We start from the raw sequence: 4351 nt of genomic DNA, 5'->3' as shown, positions 1-4351 counted from the left end.
AAAAAAAAAAAAAAAAAAAAAAAAAAAAAAAAAAATCAGAAGAAGACAAACAAGAACAAGGACATCGTCCATACTCGAGGATTTTGTCATTTAAAATCTGATATATACCAATGGCGTCATATTAACTCGCAATGACTTTACATAGATGCTCGAATGTTTATTTGCCCGTTAATTGCGCAGGCTCGACTTTTCACTTTACCATATATATTTAAGAATCTCGCCTAGATTTATTATATGCATGGCTGAATATAATAAACTCGGTAATTAACCGCCGTTGTGATCTCGTGCAGGAAGTAAGGGGTACGTAATGGGTCACTCATCTATTGCAGTCATCGCTAGAGCTGCCGATTACAACGTTCGACGGTTTATATCATCAGAAAGGAGACGCGGCCAAACTTATTTCCAAACGGTTAATCGTCATTATAGGCAAACGATAAGAAGGACGTCGACTGTTTGTTTGAAAATTATGTAGCATCGCTTAAAGGGTAGTCGGCTATTAGATTTGATCGAGCAACGGGTCGCGAGTCCGAGCGATAGGGGGGGGGAGGGGGGGTGACCGCCGCCGGTGCTCGGGAACTCGTAGCCAGGACTCGCCAGGCAAATAAATTTCATAGTTCGATAGTCGCGTGCCGCAGTCCCCGGCCACCTGGCCCGCCTAAAAATCATCGCGCGGTCATTCCCGAATGCGCGGCGTAGGCGTGGTCGGTCGATCGCGCGCGCACGCTATGCATTCCCATTCAATTTGCCGGCAAGTGCTGCGGTTACCGGCGCGCGATAGCCAGTAAATGCATCCGATCGAATGCAGCGGCGCGCCCGACCACGCCCCCCGCGGTTCCGGTTTTACCTCAAACGCTGGGCCAATGGACGCGGGCGCCCCTCCGCTCGACGGAGATAGAGCCATTAGCGCGGCCCGCATTTTCAGGTGAAAACATGGCGCGGCGACCGCGGTTCGACGAACCCCCGCGACGCCCCCTAGAAAAAACAATAATGATAATGCAGCAGGATTAGGCGAGCTCGGGCTTACGCTCGTTTGGCCGCGTAGCCTGTGCCGTTATGAAAACGCTGAGCTGGCCGCTTCTTTTTAACGGCTCCGACTAATTTACATCCGACTAATTTATTGTTAAAATAGGAATGGGAAATGAACGGGAGGGGGGGTGGGTGGGGGTGGAGCGAGGGATTTAAGGGGACGAAGGATTGCATCAGGTGCTTGCACATGATTGAAAGAAAAGCTTTTGACTGATCGAGTTGAAAAATTCTCAGCTCATTGGTCCTTAATTATTTCTTCGACATGCTTACATATATGTCGTGTTTGATTGAATTACTCAACGGTTTGTCAAATTGCAGCATCAGTCAATGATGATGATAATAATGAAAGGGTATGATTGTGGAACACGTGGCAAATTTAAAATTTCAAATATTAGCGAGGTCGGGCTATAAAAAGCAAATCCTCGGATGTAAGATGTACAACACGTCCGAAATTCTCCCTCGCGAGGTTCCCCGGTGTATCGTTCATTCATGATGCGCGACTACGCGGCCAAAAAAAAAAATGAGGTAGTACAATTAAATGTGCCATTTTGGGAGTCCCGAAAGGGTTAAAAACAAGATGGCTTTTTATTGGTGGCTCATTACGCTTAACGACTGTAAAACGACTTCGTGTCGTCATTCTGAAAGTAATGAAGAGAGCGAGAGCGCGAAAGGGAGAGCGAGAGTGAGGGAGACGAGAGAAGAGACAGAGTTTGTGAGTGCGCATCAGGCGGCCATTATCCATGAGCATCACAAAAGTCATAAAGAAGTAGCGCCGAGGTCTCTTTTACCTTCTGGGCCTGGGAATCTCCGTGTTTTTGCCGTAAGTTCAAATCAAAGAAACAAAGTCAAAGTATGAAGAGACGATGGAGAGATTGAGAAAATGAGAATGAAACGGATATGGAGTTGAGACGAATTTCAATATAAACGAGTGAACGATTAAAGGGCAAAAGAGAGGAGATAATATATGTAAAAATAAATAATGTTCGTGAGTAATGTTTAAGCGACGAGGACGCTTGTGTTGTTGGGTCGAGCGCTGTTTATTTTTGTAGAGGTTGAAAAAGTCATTAATATTAATTTTCCTTAAAGCGTTATAACGTGTGATCGCCACTGTTATTCATTAGGCTAAATTTCGCTTAACTAGTTAAGCGAGTTTCATTATCCATGAAGCTAGATGAAGAAAGATCCTACTAGATTCCAACGGACACGAGGCGTGATGATGTAAGTGGTTGGTTTATCATTGAAATTTGTACGCGTCGCATGGCAGAGATTTTTTTTTTTTTTTTTTTTTTTTTGTTTTTTTTTTCAAATGAAGCAAATTTAATGAAACATAAGCGTAAGGAAGAGGCCGATACGTCGTGGCACACAAAGGAACGTCATGGAATACTTGGCCACGGGAAACCGATAGCTAGATTAGCCAGCGAGAAATAGGATAAATAAGGAGGGAAGAGCGAGGAGAAAACGAAAAACGAGATAGCGTATGAGAAGTATCTCCCTTACCCCGAATCTACATTCTCTTACTCCCCGTGGGACAATGAAAGCCACTTTCCCTCTTTACTTTATCTAGGCGTCACAGCAATGCAGCTTTTCGCTTCCTTAACATTCCTATACGTCAGCTTTCACCAATCGGTCCATATCGAGTGTCCCTCCGATGCTATCTGTCGAAATAGCAGGACTCCGCTTAACTTTTCAAATTCGTTGATCTAATATGGCTTTTAGCTGTCGCGCAAGGAGAAAAGCTTTTCGCGCGCTACTACGGGCTTGGATAATGGTGCGGGGGACGGAGAGGGCGATCGTTAAGCTTGGACGCTGGCCGGTGGCCGGAGTTGCACGTTTGCCTGGCGTAAATAGAAAAAGCTGTGGAGTAGCAGGGCGGAGCGGGAGGCGCTTGCCAAGGACGTTAACGATTGGCTTCGCTAGCGGTCGAGCCAATACGCTCGTCTCGCATTAATTTCGGCAATTCAGCGAAAAAAAAAGTGCCAGGAGTAGACGCTGCACACTTGGCTGGCTCCTGATTGAAATGCCTCCTCGGGGACGCGAGAGAGAGAGAGAGAGAGAGAGAGAGAGAGAGCGCGGGGGTCGTCGCGCTGCGGCGATGAACGCAAATCTTTAAAAATCTCGCGCGCACGAGCCCTTGTGCTTCTTCTGGCTGACTCGGGAGGAGTCGTATAAATACTAGCTGGAGCAGGCAGATGTTTTCAGGGTTGCCGCCACCCCGAAGCATGCGTGCGACGTAATTCCGTATCTTTCGAGTGGCAATGCGCGAGGGGAGAAAAATGTACGTGGGAGGGAGGGATGGATAGTTTACTGGGCAGTAGCCGTGGCTTATAGAGGCAGTTAATTTTTATTTATAGCGAATATCCGATAGTCGAGCGATTTATATGTTATTAGTCATTGATCAACCAACAAATCGCAAGTAAAACGTGCGCGCTTTAATCCACGAAGCTAATTCCGTGCGCGTATAAATTATTGCGCGAGTGCAGTGTGCGCAGTCGAATCTCGGAAGGCTCGTAAGAATGATGTGCGAGGCGTGCGATATGGGACAGAGGGAAGCCAACGCTATCACCACCACCACCACCACCATCGCTACCACGACTTACTCTCGCGGTTGTCTCTAACGCACCGAGGATTGTAGGTTGACGGTGAAATGGTTAAGCGAGGATCGAAGAACTAGCCAAGACTACTTCAAAGAACAGCAAGAAACAAGCGCCCCACGATAACGCGTTCGGCTGAATTTTGCTCCCCCGAGGTGAAGAGAGGTAAGACGATCCCGAGGATGCACACGTATACGCGGGGCATCTGCAGACGCGTGAAAATAAAATTAAGCCCAACTTTCGGTCAAATTGGTTGAAATTGGGCGTCAGAGCGCGGTCCGGACGTTCCCGTGGGGCCGGGAGACGCCACGTCGATGCCCCTTCAAACCTACACGCGCGTTTCTTCCATCCACTTCTTTAACAAATATACACGTGCGTGTCCTTTCTTTTCTCTCTCGGACGTTCCTACCGCTTTTATCGCTATACGCTACGTGTGCTGGCTAAAGTAGGTATTTATTCATGTACGAGGACCAAATAAAAGCTTATATCCGCTAAAGGATATTTAATGCTCGGTCATTTGCTTTCCGTCAGCTTTCTCATATTATGACAATTTTTACAAACACTAATTCAGCATTACCAGCTTCACGTACATTTTATCCAACAATTCTCTTCCACTCTTAATTGATACTCTCTTCTTGCTTACCTCACACTCACTCCTTACTCTTATTTTTCTTCTTCTTCATATTATTATTATTATTATTATTATTGTTGTTGTTGTTGTTGTTATATAATGT

At 46.2% G+C, this 4351-nt stretch overlaps 1 protein-coding gene across 1 annotated transcript in view; it reads right to left on the bottom strand.

Moving 5' to 3' along the window:
- The window catches only part of LOC105361650 (protein trachealess-like), a 253050-nt gene that overhangs the window by 39150 nt on the left and 209549 nt on the right, over window positions 1–4351 (bottom strand). The window lies entirely within an intron of this gene.

The sequence above is a fragment of the Ceratosolen solmsi genome, unplaced genomic scaffold (assembly GCF_000503995.2).
Source record: "Ceratosolen solmsi marchali unplaced genomic scaffold, CerSol_1.0 scaffold30, whole genome shotgun sequence".
NCBI lineage: Eukaryota > Metazoa > Arthropoda > Insecta > Hymenoptera > Agaonidae > Ceratosolen > Ceratosolen solmsi.
Note: the sequence above shows the minus strand (reverse complement) of the source record. Positions and strands in the feature narration are given on the sequence as shown.